The 17346-nt window shown below is 43.5% G+C and overlaps 1 pseudogene; it reads right to left on the bottom strand.

Annotated features, from left to right (window-relative positions):
- Positions 1-15440: 15440 nt before the first annotated feature.
- On the bottom strand, positions 15441-16469 carry LOC105707427 (bifunctional methylenetetrahydrofolate dehydrogenase/cyclohydrolase, mitochondrial-like; annotated as a pseudogene).
- Positions 16470-17346: the final 877 nt, after the last annotated feature.

The raw sequence follows: 17346 nt of genomic DNA, 5'->3' as shown, positions 1-17346 counted from the left end.
GCTACATCCTAAGACTAAGGAGGGGAAAAAAAAGGTTTCTGCAGTAAGCTTCAAGGTTACATCTTGAGACTAGGGAGAAAAAAGAAAAAGGAGGAAAAAAAGGCTTTGAAATGCATTTTGAAGCTGAGCTATTCAGTTCCCATAGGGTCCCATCTCCAATAGATGAACCTAAGAAATAAGTGAGCAAGAGAACTGTCAGGCTGTCATTTATACGGTGTTACAGCTGCTATGACCCATCCCTCACCTGCAGGTATCAGATAAGAGTCCTAAATTGGAATCAGGCAGAGAGAGAATAAGGGAAAGAGAGGGGATTGAAGTATACCCCAAAATCCTTTACATGTTAACAGGCATGTGAATCTTTAAGATGTAGTACAGGATGTGAGGCTTGCCAAATTATTTGACCACTGCCTCCCTTTTTTAACAAAATAGGCATAACAAGGTTTTTTTAAAAAATTATTATTTTTCCTTTATTTATTTATTTTTCCTTTGGTAGAGACAGGGTCTCACTATGTTACCCAGGTTGGTCTTGAACTCCTGGGCTCAAGGGATCCTACCACCTTGACCTCCCGAAGTGCTCATGGGGTGAGCCACCATGCCTAGTCAACAAGGGTTTCATGTTTTGCAAAAACACACTTGGGAAATGCTGGTCTAGTAGATTTTTGGAACACACATGCCTTCAGTGGATGACTTTATCAAGAGTAGAGAAACCAGTTTGTCAGGTAAAAAGGGGAAGGAAAGACGGGGAGGAGCGAAGGTGCTCAGCAGAAGGGAAGGAATAGGAATGACAACTGGAGAAAGCGGCATGGGAGGAGGATACTGAGGAAGAACTGATTGCTAGGGGTTTTTTGTTTTGTTTTGTTTTTGAGACAGGGTCTCGTTCTGTGGTCCAGGATGGAGTGCAGTGGTATGATCGCAGCCCACTGCAGCCTCAACTTCCTGGGCTCAGGTGATTCTCCCACCTCAGCCTCCCAAGTAGCTGAGACCACAGGCCCACACCACCATGCATGACTAATTTTCTTTTCTTTCTTTTTTTTTATTTTTATTTTTTGTAGTGATACAGTTTCACCATGCTTCCCAGGCTTGTCTGGAACTCCTGGGCTCAAGCTAATTGCCCACCTTGGCCTCCCAAAGTGCTGGAATTACAGGCATGAGACACTGTGCCCAGTCTGGTTTATTTTCTTTTAAAATATGTGTGTTTTTGCCATGTTTCTAAAACGTACTCTCAGCCCATCTGTTTTCTATCTCTCACAGGATGCTTCTAGCTACTCTCCTGGGTGGAACATTACAGAAATCATCCCCCTGCCCGACTCTGGGGCTGGGCCCCTCCTGGTCTGCCAAGAGGTTCCCAGGCTGATTGCCAAGGGGCCGTCTTATTTTTAGATACAATCTTATGTCCAATCCCTATGGAAGGTTTAAGTAGTAATTTACTCAAATATTTAGGAAAGAAGTCCAGAACCAAGCTTCACTGCGGATGGGAGCTAGGGTGGGTGAGGTTTAAGGTAAGGTAAATATACTCAGACCCCGACCCAACCACTTGCTCTCAGTCACCAATCACAAACCAAGTCCCCACTGAGGGGTTTTCTGGACTTTTACAGTCTCACAGCCTTTGGCGTTGGCCCCCAATGGCCTGTGAGGGGCCAAGCTCTGGTCCCATGGATGGAGAGAAGAAGTGATACCATTTGTTATTACTGGATCTTACATTTGGGGATGTTGCTAGTTTCCACTGACCTAGAGCATCTAAAATCAAGCACATTTTATCACCTTAAGGAATGATTTTTTTTTTTCGTTCTTTTTCTTTTTTCTTTTCGAGACAGGGTCTCACTCTGTTGCCCAGGCTGGAGTGCAGTGGTGTGATCATGGCTCATGGTAGCCTCCACCTCCTGGGCTCAAGTGATCCTCCCACCTCAGATCCCAAGTAGCTGGGATCACAGGCAGGTGCCATCATATCTGGCCAATTTTTCTCTTTTTTGTAGACACAGGGTCTCACTATGTTGCCCAGGCTGGTTTCAAACTCCTGGGCACAAACAATCCTCCTGTCTCAGCCTCCCAAAATGCTAGGTTACAGGTGTGACCCACAACGCCTGGCCAAGAGTGATTTTCAAACCCTGTCTGGTCACCTTAGGACATCCATGTTTCTCCTAGTAACTGCACCGTGACTATCTTGATAGCTAATGATCCAATCTCATTCTGTCAGAAAAAGACATGCCTCTTCCTTACATTAAGAGGAATGGGAAGCCTGGACAGCTCCTCTCCAATTCCTGGAGTGTGTATGCAAGGGGCATCAGTGTCTGTGAGAGTTAGGGAATGGGGAGAAGATGGGAAGGAGAAGGAAGGAAACTGCGGAATGAGTGGAACTGAAGTACAGAAGGAGGGATATTTTGAAGATTTATTTATGAACCCTAAGCTGTTTTGTTTTTTTTGAGATTGAGTCTTGCTCTGTCGTCTGGGCTGGAGTGCAGTGGTGAGATCTCGGCTCATTGCAACCTCCACCTCCTGCAAGTGATTCTCCTGCCTCAGCCTCCTGAGTAGCTGGGACAACATGCGTGTGCCACAACGCCCAACTAATTTTCTTTTGTATTTTTAGTAGAGATGGGATTTCACCACCTTGGCCAGGCTGGTCTCGAACTCCTGACCTCAGACGATCCACACACCTTGGCATCCCAAAGTTCTGGGATTACAGGCATCACACCTGGCCCCTAAACTGTTTTTAATTCCAATGATTAATGCAGTTATAAATAAGCTTGGCAAGAAAAATACTGAGTATAATAATTTAACATCTCAAGAGATAAATGTTCACATCTTTAAAATAATGATCCTTAAAAACATAAGCTCTAATTCTGAATATGCCATTAACTATCTTTGTGACCTTAGACAAGTCATGTCAGTTTGCACTTTACAATTGTGTGTGTTTGTTTTATGTTATAAAACATGTACAAAATGTTATAATATTATACACTTTATCCCCTTTACAGGGACACTATTTAGGTCAAATCAGATTACATTAAGATAGTGATAATTACTTACATTTGCATATTACTTTATCATCCACAAAACATTTCTGCATATGTTATTTCATTTGCATGAAAGAGCTTTGAAAAGTTATAGTGTTATAAATGGACATCGCCTATGTTTGAATACCAACTCCATCTTTCTCTTCTTCAAATTGCTCATCAGTAAATGAGGCTAGTAGTAGTATCTGCCTCATAGGTTGTTGAGAGGATTACATGATATGCTGCATGGGAAGCTGTGGACTCAGTGCCCGCATAAATAAATATTCAGTCCGGACACAGTGGCTCACACTTGCAATCCCAGCACTTTCAGAGGCTGAAGTGGGAGGATTGCTTGAGCCCAGGTGTTTGAGACCAGCCTGGGCAATATAGTGAGACATTGTTTCTATAAAAACAATTTAAAAATTAGCCAAGCATGGTGACACATGCCTACAGTCCCAGCTACTCAGGAGGTTGAGATGGGAGGATTGCTTGAGCCCAGGAGGTTGAGGCTGCAGTGAGTAGTGATTGCACTATTGCTTTCCAGCATGCATGACAGAATGAGACCCCGTCAAAAAAAAAAAAAAGGAAGAAACAAATATTCAACAAAATCCACTTTGTTCAGGTGTACCTGCAAATGTCACTTCCTAAAGGCCTTTCAGGCCTTTCTTTTATTTCATTTTTTTTTAAAGATGGGGTGTCACCATGTTGGCCAGGCTGATCTCAAACTCCTGACCTCAGGTGATCCGCCCCACCTCGGCCTCCCAAAGTGCTGGGATTGCAGTCGTGAGCCACCAAGCCCAGCCTCCGGCCTCTCTATCTAAAACAGTGGCCTCCTTCTGCCATCACTTTCCAGTTCCCAGCCCTGGTTTATTTTTCTGAGTAACACTTAGCACTACTTTATATCATATTGATTTGTTTGCCTAAAATCTCCATGAAGACAGAGACTTTGTCCTGTTTACCTCTCTATTCAGGATAGTAGATACTCAATAACTATTTGTTGACTGAATGAAGTTAGCTGTCATAATTGCTATTGTTATCATTACCTAACATCCCTTCCTCACCTTGCCTTCGACTCTCTCGTATCATCGAGGGCATTAGAAATATTCTCTGGCCTGTGTGGTGGCTCATGCCTGTGATCCCAGCAGTATGGGAGGCCGAGGTGGGTGGATTGTGGGAGGCCAATGCGGGTGGACAACTTGAGCCCAGGAGTTTGAGATCAGCCTGGGTAACATGGCGAAACCCCATCTGTACCAAAAATACAAAAATTAGCCAGTCTCATAACCTGGTCTCAAAATAAATAGAAAAAAATTTTTTAAGAAATATTCTCTTGGTGACAACCCAAATTGGAAAAAAAAAAAAAAGAAATATTCTCTCTGAGTTTGCAAGAACTGCTTAAATCAAGCAATTCAGGTTGTTGCAGTCTTCCTGGGAATTTTTATTTTCTAGTATGGAGGGCTACCAGCAGATGGCAATCAAGGAATACAAAATCTGAGTTTATCCTATTCAGGAAGATTTTAGTAAATAGAATTAAGAATCATAAGGCAGGCGTGGTGGCTCACACCTGTAATCCCAGCACTTTGGGAAGCCCAGGCGGATGGATCATGAGGTCAGGAGATAGAGACCATCCTGGCCAACACAGTGAAACCCCGTCTCTACCAAAAATACAAAAATTAGCTGGGTGTGGTGGCAGGCGCCTATAATCCCAGCTACTCGGGAGGTTGAGGCAGGCGAATCACTTGAACCTGGGAGGCAGAGGTTGCAGTGAGCTGGGATTGCGCCACTACACTCCAGACTGGGCGACAGAGTGATACTCTGCCTCAAAAAAAAAAAAAAAAAAAACTAGTTATAAGATGAGCTGGGCACCAAAGTAATCCTAGCACTTTGGGAGGCTCAGGCAGGAGGGTTGCTTAAAACCAGGAGTCAACAAAACTTTTTTTGTGGGGGTGTGGGGGGTGGTGTGGAGTCTCGCTCTGTGGCCCAGGCTGGAGTGCAGTGGCACAATCTCAGCTCACTGCAACCTCCACCTCCCGAGTAGCTGGGATTACAGGGGCCTCCCACCATCACGCCCAGTTCATACTTTAAATTTTTTTTGTATTTTTAGTAGAGACAGGTTTCACGATGTTTGCCAGGCTGGTCTCGAACTCCTGAACTCAGGTGATCCGCTCGCCTCAGCCTCCCAAAGGGCTGGGAGTACAGGTGTGAGCCACCATGCCTGGCCTCAAATTTTTTTTGTTGTTTTAAGGAATCATAATTATTAGATGATAAATTTAAGGTAAGCAGACCACTGTATTCTACCTCTTGAATATCAGTTCTCAGAGCCACAATTTCTCATGCTCCAAAAAAACACATTTTCTACCAGCGACTGGAATTAATGTCTAACCTCAAAAAAGTCACCAAAGACAAATTCTCAGATTCTTTAGATAATCAAATGGAAATCACTGGTGTGGTGACTCACACCAGTAATCTCAGCGCTTTGGGAAGCCGAGGTGGGAGGATTCCTTGAGCCCAGGAGTTCAAGAACAGCCTGGGCAATGAAGCAAGACCCCATCTGTAATTTTAAAAAACTAAAACAACAAAAACAAAGACAAATGGAAACTTTAGTTATTTTTTGTAAAGATGAATTAGAATTGTTTTTTATTTAGGCATTATATTTCCTTTAGATTTACTGCTTACATCTCGAGCCAAGGTACATTTTCTTTGGTATGTAAAAACTGACAGTGGCTCACACCTGTAATCCTAGCACTTTGGGAGGCCGAGGCAGGCAGATCACGAGGTCAGGAGGTTGAGACCAGCCTGGCCAACATGGTGAAACCCCATCTCTACTAAAAATAAAAAAATTAACCAGGCCTGGTGGTGCACACCTGTAATCCAGCTGCGTGGGAGGCTGAGGCAGGAGAATCACTTGAAACTGGAAGGTGGGGGTTGCAGTGACCCAAGATACCACCACGGCATTCCAGCCTGGGCATCAAGAACGAAACTCTGCCTCAAAAAAAAAAAAAAAGAAGATGTGTGTAAATGCTTTTCCAATGGTAGAAAACTTATATTTCTGGCAGAATAGAGCTGCAGAATCATCAGAGGGAAGGAATTTGCTCACAACATTCCAGTACATGTTCATGGGGGTGGGAGAAGGGGTTCACACCAAACAAAGAATTTTACAGCTGGTTTTACAAAAATAAGAATTTCTTTTCTTCATTTTTTCCTCTTTGCTTCTGGAGACCTACTAGTGAGTAGGTGTTTGATTAAATCAAACACTCTCAATAGGGTAATGCAAGACTTTGTCCTTTTTGATGAATACTGGTATCTATGTTTTCCATTTGCTAAAATTGCTCTGAGTTCCCAGTGGTTGAGTCTACAGAATGCTAATATTGCTTTTTTTTTTTTTTGAGATGGAGTCTCGCTCAGTTGCTTAGGCTGGAGTGCAGTGGTGCAATTTTGGCTCACTGCAACCTCTGCAGTGAGACTACAGGTGTGTGCCGCTATGCCCAGTTAATTTTTTCTATGTTAGTAGTGACGGGGTTTCACTGTGTTGGCCAGGATGGTCTCGAGCTCTTGACCTTGTGATCCGCCTACCTCAGCCTCCCAAAGTGCTGGGATTAGCCACTATTGCTAGTTTTTCTGTTAGGTTGAAACAAAGAGAATTTTAGTTTATAGTACACAGCTCAAATATATTTGATGGCATAACAAAACCCCTTGAAATGTGGCTGGTGTTTCATTGCAGAAGATGATTAACCTGTTTTGTTTCATTTTATTTTGTTTGACAATAGCTTTACCAAACAAAAAGCCTCATAAAACACTTTAAAAAAATATACAAACATTGCACCTGGAGAGTTTGGAGAATGTCCAGTGTTTAAGAGAAGCTATGAACAATAGATAACATTTTTGGATTTCTGGTATGTATTAGGCAATATTATCTTAAGACAGATAAGTTATTTAGCCCATATTTATAGATGAGGCAATTAAGGATCAGTGAGATTCATAATTTGCTTAGGTTACATGAGTTGAGATTGGAACCAGGCCTATTTGGGTAGATGTAAGCACTTCCTTGTACTATAATTAATTGTTGATCTTATTCTAACAGATGATGTTAAACATTTGGAACTTCCTATTTAATGCAGAAATTTAACGAAATCACCAGGGAAACTGTCAAAAATTTTGAATCCCAGACCATAACCCTAGACGTACTAATTCAGAAAATCTGGTGTGGGACCCAGGAATCTGAGGTGTGTTTTTGTTTATTTATTTGTTCTTTTTGAAACAGAGTCTCACTTTGTCGCCCAAGGCTGAAGTGCAGTGGGGTGATCTTGGCTTACTGCAACCTCTGCCTTCCGGGTTCAAGCAATTCTCCTGCCTCAGCCTCCCAAGTAGCTGGGATTATAGGCACGCACCACTATGCCAAACCAATTTTTATATTTTTAGTAGAGATGGAATTTCACTATATGTTGGCCAGGCTGGTCTAGAACTCCTGACCTCAAGTGATCTGCCAGGGTCGGCCTCCCAAAGTGCTGCAATTTCAGGCGTGAGCCACTGCACCTGGCCAGGAATCTGAGGTGTTTTTGTTTTTGTTTTTGAGACGGTAGTCTTGCTCTGTCGCCAGGCTGGAGCCCAGTGGCGTAGTCTCGGCTCACTGCAACCTCGCCTCCCAAGTTCAAGTAATCCTTCCACCTCAGCCTCCAGAGTAGCTGGGACTACAGGAACATGCCACCAGGCCCAGTTAATAATTTTTTGGTAGAGACGGGGTTTCCCCGTGTTGGCCAGGATGGTCTCGATCTCTTGACCTCGTGATCCACCCACCTGGGCCTCCCAAAGTGCTGGGATTACAGGCATGAGCCACCACGCCCGGCCTGGAATCTGAGTTTTTAACAAGCTCTCCAGTGATTGTGCTACAGGAACTCTTCTGAGCTCAAACACTTTGAGAAAGCACAGGCCCAATTTTGTGGACCTTAAAGAACAAAGAATTCTTTGAGAACCTGACGAAAGCTCTATACCATTTTCTAGATAAATGCATATTTCACATCCCCAAATTTTACATGCAACTTAAGGGGGGTTACAGACACTCTGGACCTATGGATGCTTGGTCTCTCCTGTCCCAGTTAAAACTGGCTTGATAAGGAAGCTCTTCCATCTCTCCACCGAAAGAGGTCACTCTTCAGCCTCAAAAGACATTTCTGTTTTTTTCTTTTTTTCTTTCTTAACTACAAAGAGAAGCGTTTTCCTGGAAATTGAAGTGACTATTGTTTGAAAAGGTGCTTCATCTTGTAAATAGAGCAGCCTCCGCAGCAGTGCGTCCAAAAGTTAAGCTGAAACAGAGTAAGAGTGTTATCTACAATCAGGATGAGGCTGATCTCGATAAAGGTGTTGTGATTAAAACCAATAGCAAGGACCAAAGGTTAATAAGGGCACAACCAGAAGAAAGAATAATTAAATTTATTTTCTCAAGAAGCCCTTTGTCTAATGTCTTTTCAGACTCTAGGTTTTCTCTTAGGTCTCTTATTTTATTTTATTTTGAGATGGAGTCTCACTCTGTCACCCAGGCTGGAGTTCAGTGTCGCAATCTTGGCTCACTGCAACCTCTGCCTCCCGGGTTCAAGCGACTCTCCTGTCTCAGCCTCCCGAGTAGCTGGTACTGCAAGCTCATGCCACCACCTCAAGCTAATTTTTTTATTTTTGTAGAGATAGGGTCTCACTACGTTGCCCAAGGTGGTTTTAAACTCCTGGGCTCAGGCCCTCCTCCCACTTCAGTCTTCCAAAGTGCTGGAATTACAGTTGTGAGCCACTGCACCTGGCCAGGTCTCAATTTTTAAGCTAAGCTTTGCATCTTTAAATAACTCAAGACTGATACAGCCCATCATTTGAAACATAACTAATATTGGTAGAGTCCTCAAAAGTATACTTGTGATATATTCTGGATTCTGTAACATTGGAAAGATGTAAGGAGAACATGTTGGTCTCTGTAAACCAGGGGCTCCAGACACAGGTCAGAAGAAGTTGATAGATAGAAGTTAAGGAAGGAGTGTTATGTCTGCAAACACCCTGGTGTTGTTCATAAATTTCATGTGTTTATGGACTTTCTGGAGGAGAGATTCAATGACTTTCGAATTCTTAAGGGAATATTCAATTAAAATTTTTAAAGTAATCACTTATAGGAAGAGTCTTATCCCACAAGGGCTAGACAAGCAAACAGGCGGCAGAGCCTGTGGCACAGGCATAGTGACTCCTGTATTCAGACTTAACCTGGCCTGTGCACCACTGTCAGAGCACCTGTCCCGATTTTGGTTTCTAATTGGGACATTCTGCCAGAAGGACCACTTGTTCAGAGACATGTCCTCCCTGGCTGCGTGCAATGGTTTAAGCCTATAATCCCAGCACTTTGGGAGGCCGAGGCAGGAGGAGTGCTTGAGCTCAGGGGTTTGAGACCAACCTGGGCAACATAGTGAGACCTCATCTCTACTAAAAGAACAAAAAAGAAGAAAAGAAACATGTCTTCCCTGGTGTATGTTTTTTAGAGCTAGAAAGACCCATTCAGTGACAAAGACAGATGATACAAATTCTCCTGGATTCCTAATGCAGTTTAAAATCAGGAATGATAATTCCTAATGCATCAGATTGCTAGGAGCATCAGTGAAATGCCGCAGGTAAAGCTCTTTGCACGGTATCTGGCACGGGTGGGCACTCAGAAGTGCTATTGTTGGCCAGGCGCAGTGGCTCACGCCTGTAATCCCAGCACTTTAGGAGGTCAAGGTGGGCAGATCGCTTGAGGTCAGGAGTTTGAAACCAGCCTGGCCAATGTGGTAAAACCCCATCTCTACTAAAAATACAAAATAATTAGCCAAGCATGGTGGCGCATGCCTGTAATCCCAGCTACTTGGGAGGCTGAGGCAGGAGAACTGCTTGAACCCAGGAAGTGGAGGTTGCAGTGAGCTGAGATAGTGCCACTACACTCCAGCCTGGGCGAAAGAGCAAGACTCAGTCTCAAAAAAAAAAAAAAAGGAAGAATAAGTGCTATCGTCCCTCTTCCTCACCCCTACACTAAGATTCCCCATGATGAGAATGCTGAGAACAATCTGCTGCTAAGATGAGGCTGCACCTGGTCAGACCGACCCAAGGTCCGATCTAGGAAACCTTACGGAAAACGGAGTTGTTTGGAAATTCCCATTTTCAGGTCTCTTTATCTCTGCTGCACCCGAGAATCACCGGAAGTCACAAGTGATGAAAAGACATCATTCTTGTCCTTGGAGTTGCTGGACCCTAATAGGGCAGATGGTATAAACAGTAACTTAGCAGCGGCCACAGGGCACAGGACACTCACAGCACCTTAATGAGCACACGTGTTCTACGCACTTGATTGATAACAGGGTGTGATAGCAAGGACAAAACCACATGAAGTTTACTTAGGAAGTATTCATGAAGGAAATGATTATTGAGCGATATTTTTTAAGTGTGGGGAGGGATGTGATTTGGGGGAAGAGAGAGAGGGGAGAAAGCTGAAAAGGGAAGAGAGAATGCCATAGGGGCAGGCTTAGGAGCAGATTTGCAGGGCAGCGGGGAAGCCATGCTTGAGGGCTGTGAAAAGATGACAGCAGTTAGGTGTGGGGGAAGGGAAGCAGCTAATTGGCAGAGACCCTTGAAGCTCATGATTAGGAGTTTTAATTTAATTCAAGAGGCAATTGGAGCTATTGTAGGCTGCTAAGAAGGGGAGTGATATGATCAAAATTATGCTTGAGGACAATGGTTCTTGCTGTTCTGGCTGCTGTGAGCAGGGTGGATTAGATGAAGGAGATCCTCAGGCGGGGAGGCTGATCTGAAGCTGTTTCACAAATCCAGGTGTGAGAGACTTGGCCTAGAACAGGATTTTGGGAATGGAGTGGAAGGAGCAGAGCTTGAATAAGTTATGTGGGATAAACATTCATTCATTCTTTTTTAGAAATGAGCACTGGGTTGGACACTGGATATCATGGGGTACAGAGGTTAGGATTGGGGGAGACAATTAAGCATTTGTTAATATTGTAGGATTGAAGTGCTGTGACTATTAAATCAGAGAAATGTGGGAGCGAATAGCAGGAGCAGCACCCAACTGAGTCATGGAGAGGGACATGGGGGTCAGGGAAGTCTTCCCTGAGAAAGTGGTGTTTAAACTGGGCACTTAAAAAAGAATCAAGGCCAGGCATAGTGGCTCATGCCTGTAATCCCTGCAATTTGGAAGGCCGAGGTGGGTAGATCATATGAGGTCAGGAGTTCAAGACCAGCCTGGCCAACATGGTGAAACCCAGTCTCTACTAAAAATACAAAAATTAGCTGAGTATGGTGGCAGGCACCTGTAGTCCCAGCTACTCAGGAGGCTGAGGTAGGAGAATTGCTTGAACTTGGGAGGTGGAAGTTGCAGTGAGCTGGGATCGTGCCACTGCACTCCAGCCTGGGCAACAGAGTGAGACCTTGTCTCAAAAAAAAAAAAAAAGAAAGAAAGAAAAAAAAAAAAGAATCAGGCCAGGCTCAGTGGCTTATGCCTGTAATCCCAGCACTTTGGGAGGCCGAGGTGGGTGGATCATTTGAAATCAGGCGTTTCAGACCAGCCTGGCCAACGTGGTGAAACCCCATCTCTACTAAAAATACAAAATTAGCCAGACGTGGTGGCGCAGTACTTGGGAGGCTGAGGCAGGAGAACCACTTGAACCTGGGAGGTGGAGGGTGCAGTGAGCCGAGATTGTGCCACTGCACTTTAGCCTGGCCGACAGAGTGAGACTTCGTCTCAAAAAAAAAAAAGGAAGAAAGAAAAGAATCAGATATTAACTGAGTAAGAAGTCACTGGGGAAATGTTACAGGCAGGAAGCCTCAAGATGAAAAGGCAGGGGTAGCCAAGAGGGAAGGGGAGAATGGCTCCAGGAGAGGCTCGGGGGCAAGCAAAGGGGGAACAGACTGAGAAGGGCCTTTATTTTGCAATATGGACTGTGGACTTTATCCTAAGGGCAGTGAAGGGCCATAAAATAGGCACAATTCGTGTTTCATTTGAGCAAAATCCCTCCAGCTATGTTGTGGAGGAAATGTATTGGGGGAGGTTAGGACGGGAATCGAGCTGGGAAACATGTTGCCATAGTTTAGGGGAAAGGTGATTGGGAAGCAGAGATACATGTGAATGGATTCAAGAGATATTTAGGATGTAGAACTTAGGGGATGAGAAAGAGATTGAGAGAAGGAAGGCGAGAGTATTAGAATAGATGTCATCAGCCCAGGGAGGGAAGAGCTATTGTTTAGGGTCATACAGCCAGCCTGTGGAAGTATCTATGTTAAAATCCAAGTCTCTAGTGCTTAAAAATATATATATATAAATATTGCTCCCCCCTGCCACTTGGACAGCACCTGGGGAGAGTGACCTCCCAGGATATCCACATTGGAAGGTTTTGTCATGTTCTTAAAAGAGTTTTGGGCTTTATTCTAACATGCTGGTTTTATATATATATATATTAGGCTGGGCATGCTCATGCCTGTAATGCCAGCACTTTGGGAAACTGAGGCAGGAGGACCACTTGAGCCCAGGAGTTCGAGATCAGACTGGGCAACACAAGGAGACCCTGTCTCTACAAAAAAGCAAAAAAATTAGCTTGGTGTGGTGGCATACACCTGTATAGTCCCAGAACTTGGGAATCTGAGGTAGGAGGATGGCTTGAGCCTGAGAGGTTGAGGCTGCAGTGAGCCATGATCACATACTGCACTTCAGCCTGGGCAACAGAGTGAGACCCTGTCTCAACAAAACAAAACAAAACATGTTTTTCATTTCGGTTCTCATCATGCTCATGTTTTCCTTTGCATACTTGAACATATTTTTAAAATTTGTAATAGCTATTTTAAGTTCTTTGTTTACTTATTCCATTACCTCTGTCACTTCTGGATCTGTTTCTATTGGTTGATTTTTCTCCTGGGTGTTGGTTCTATTCTTCTGCTTCTTTGCATGCCTGGTAATTTGTTTTGGTTGCCAGACATTGTGAATTTTATGTTGTTGGATGCTAGATTTTGTTGCAGTCCAGTCTCTCTTTCTCTCTCTCTCTCTCTTTTTTTTTCTTAACATGTCAAAAAGAACCTTTACTACTTTTATGATAGGCTCATGCTTTCTTGCTATTTGCTTTTGGGCAATGTGCTTTCTGAGCATGTTGCTTTGAATCTTCTGAGCTTTCAGAGGAGGCACTGACTCTAGCCTGTGGCTTTGGAACCTTCTGGGCTAGAGCCTTCTTGCCTGCAGTGGTCATCTTTTTTGCTGGAACTATAGCAGCAGGTACTTTTAGGGGAGAAGATTTCAGTTGACCTGCCTTTTGAAGCTTCTTTTTGGTTTTGTTTTGAGATGGAGTCTTGCTCTGTCACCCAGGCTGGAGTGCAGTGGTGCGATCTCAGCTCACTGCAACCTCCGCTTCTCGGGTTCAAGTGATTCTCCTGCCTCAGCCTCCCAAGTACCTGGGACTACAGGGGTATGCCACCATGCCCAGATAATTTTTATGTTTTCAGTAGAGATGGAGTTTTGCCATGTTGGCCAGGCTGGTCTCAAACTCCTGGCCTCAAGTGATCCACCTGCCTCAGCCTCCCAAAGTGCTGGGATTACAGACATGAGTCACTGATCCTGGCATTTTTTGAAGCTTCTTAATGTCATTCTTGATTATTCTGTTTCTCATTTTCTTTGCCTTTGTGACTCTACTGTATATTATGAGCAGAGTCCTATGCTCCCCATGCCACTTGGACAGCACCTGGGGAGAGTGACCTCCCAGTATATCCACATTGGAAGGTTTTGTCATGTTCTTAAAGAGTTTTGGACTTTGTTCTAACATGCTGTTAAGTTGTTTGAAGATCAGCGGGATCTTTTCAAAACTTTTTTTTAAGCTTTGTCAGGGCATGTCTAGAGGAGCCTTTAGAACTTGTGCTTACAGCCACGATAAAGTAACAAGAACTGGAATTACCCTCTCACCTGAAACAGCAGCAGCAACAACAATGAACCGGAGTGAATATATGAAACAGTGGTTTTCAAGATACGGGGCGTCAGTCAACGAAGGACAGGGATCCTTCCAGACAATGAGCTAGAGCACTGATAATGCTGCCCTGCTTCTGTCCCTTCTCAAAGATTACAATCCTGCACTTTCTACTGTGCAATGTCTGAATACTGTTGTTTCAAATATCTTATCTGGTTTTCCAGTTGTTTATGGCAGAAGGGCAATTTCTGTAGTATTTAATCCTTCATGGACAGAAGCAAAAATCTTCCAGGTGAATTTTGACTCTTCCAATTTTCACTCCACTCACCAAGTAAAATGCAACTCTAGAACTAGATTACATGGGAAATTTGAGAATATATGTTTATTCTACCTGACGGCTCCCACATGACTCATATCTATGCAGAACTAGGTTAAATGTGAGAACGAATCAAGCTTCTGAATTTCCACAGCATAAGAGCAGGTCACACTTTTTTTTTCCCAGAAATTCATACCACACCAGACAGATGTGTTTTATTAAAAAATAACGTTTAATCAGAAAGTCTGATTAATTTCAATATTAACTCAAACTCTTAAAAATTTTCTGGAAAAATCAACAGGGTACACCACAGAAAAGCAGGCAGCTGCTGACAGTTCTTTGGTGGAAAAGTTTGCATACTTACCCAAGCTGCCCAAATGATTATCAAGCCAAGTTTATTTTTCTAAAATAGATTTTAAGATATACCAAAAGAAACTATACAATACAGAAATTTAACAATGAAGTTACAATATATAGCAAAAGCCAAATATGACAATATACATAATAATGTATAAAAGAAACCTTTCAATACTAGAAAGCTAAAATGGGGAGAACTTACTGAAGGGTAACATACATTAAAATGGGGACTAATAGAAAGGAACCATCCTAAACATTCCCCCAATAACTGACTAAGCCTCAACAAGACAGCTTAGGAAAAGGATTAACGGATAAATCTGGTTACCAATCAATACATATATAAATTAGAGTATTTTTTTTTCCTGCTCAATTACTACCATTTTTTTGTATTTCACCATTTCCCTAATTTTCTCTAGCAACACTTTTCCTTTGGTTTAATCAGTTGAACTCAGAAGGTTTGGTACCTAACATGAGTATCAACTCTTACTGGAACAGCACTTGGGAAATGCAATCCTAGCAAAGGCAAATGTTTAATAGAGGCGCTTGACAAAGTTAAGTGTCCATTCTCCGTATAACGATGTCTCCCATGTTCATCACTAGGTTAATGGCCCGCTCTTGGCTAGATCACATGACCCTGCATGACACTGGAATGCTCCCTGGTGAGGTTCTGCAGAGGTATGTGCACAAACACCCACCCATTTAAGCTTTCAATAAATACGAAGCATCGTTTTAAACCATTTTGGTAGGAGAAATTAAAAATATTGTATTTCTACTGGCCTGCTTTGCTTCTGGAGCTGGCTTGGAGTGCTTTTCATGACACAGAAGACCCAATAGTTAATTACTGGCTACTCCAAGCTCTTTAGGCTTCAGCGCTTCTTGCTCTTCAAGCCTCAGCACTTTTTTTGCAGCAGTAATGGTATTCTTCATTAGCATTGCCACTGTCGTGGGCCAACACCTCCAGGAGCTGGAGTGATATAACCGTCTTTTTGTCTGACTTCTTCAAAATCCACATCTCCAACCAACTTGGGTTTGGCATTTACGGGATCGTGAACTCTATTCCCACATCAGTGACTGCTGCTCCTTCTTTGATCATATCTGCTGTGATCAGATTTGGAATGCCTGCAGCAGATATTACAACATCTGTAAGAATTGTATGTTTCTTCAACTGCTCTTTGGGAGTATATTGATGAGATATTGTAACACTGGCATCACCTCTGGGACGTTCACGTGCCCCATCTGTGTGCAGTAACATTGCAATGGGCATTCCAACATTTTTTGACCTTCCAGCCACAACCACATTCTTCCCTAGGGTTGGAATGCCAGTTCGCTTAATTATTTCCCACATACCCCATGGGTAGCTGGTGAGGTGCAATAATGGTCCAAATACATTCGCCCTACATTAATTACATGAAAGCCATCAACATCTTTGTCTGGAGAAACAGCATTGCAAATCTTTCATCCCTATGCTCTGGAAGAGGTGGCTGAACAAGGAGACCATCTACATTATCATCATTATTCAGTTTAGATTAAATTTAACAATTCTCCCTCTGAAATTGAAGCTGGTTTCACAGTTGTCACTGTTGATTCCCACAGCTGCCCTGATTTTGTTGCGGATGTAGGAGTGACTTGCAGGATTCTCACCGACCCGCATCACACTCAGGTGTGGCCGTTTGTTGCCTGAGGCTACCCACTCTTCCACCTCCTGCCGGGCTTCCTGCTTGATCTGCTGGGCCAGTTTCCTTCCAGAAATGACAACAGCTTCATTTCGAACTGCCTCGAGGTAGAAGGGGCGAGGGCACGCATTTGTGCACGGGGCTGCAGCAGCTGGGCAGCCAACGCAGAGAGGGGACGAGTCGCAGCCATAGCTCGCGCCGGTGACAGGTCACACTTTAATCAACAGCAGTCACCAGAAAATTCAGCTATGAACTCAGTAGAATTCAGCACTTGCCAAAAATTCGTGAGATATATGTTGTTTAAGAATTGCCGTGTAAGGACTAATTAGCCATCGTGCCTTTCAGTTCTCTACTTTCCATTTCTATTTCTTGTCAGGGTAGTAGAAAGTCATGGTGGCCAATATAGGACTGGCTATGGGCAAATTAGAAAAAAGTGTCCCTAGGGCCAGGCGCGGTGACTCATGCCTGTAATCCCAGGACTTAGAGAGGCCGAGGCAGGAGAAACACATGAGCTCAGGAGTTCAAGACCTGTCTGGGCAACATAAGGAGACCCCATTTCAGTTTAGAAAGAAAGAGAAAAAGAGAGAGAAAAAGAAGGAAAGAAAGAAACAATAAAGAAACAAATGTCCCCTCCATAAGACATCTTTTTAATATCTATTGGAAGATTGTCATAAACATATGATTTTGTTAGAACAAAAAACCTTGGCTGGTCATGGTAGCTCACACCTGTAATCCCAGCACTTTGGGAGCCCAGGGCAAGCAGATCACTTGAGATCAGGAGTTCGAGACCAGCCTGGCCAACATGGTGAAACCTCATCTCTACAAAAAAAAAAAAAAAAATACAAAAATTATCTGGGCATGGTGGTGCACACCTGTAATCCCAGCTACTCAGTAGGCTGAGGCAGGAGAATCACTTGAACCCGGGAGGCGAAGGTTGCAGTAAGCAGAGATCATTCTACTGCACTCCAGTCTGGGTGACAGAGCGAGACTCTATCTCAAAAACATGTATAAAACCAACCACACTGGGCATTTGCTCTCAGGATTTCCTGAGGGCCGTGATGTTTGGT

Source organism: Aotus nancymaae, unplaced genomic scaffold (assembly GCF_030222135.1).
Source record: "Aotus nancymaae isolate 86718 unplaced genomic scaffold, 86718_ANA_hifiasm-v0.15.2.pri h1tg000040l, whole genome shotgun sequence".
In the NCBI taxonomy this organism is placed as follows: domain Eukaryota; kingdom Metazoa; phylum Chordata; class Mammalia; order Primates; family Aotidae; genus Aotus; species Aotus nancymaae.
The sequence above is the reverse complement of the archived record's forward strand: the minus strand, read 5'-3'. Positions and strand labels throughout refer to the sequence as shown.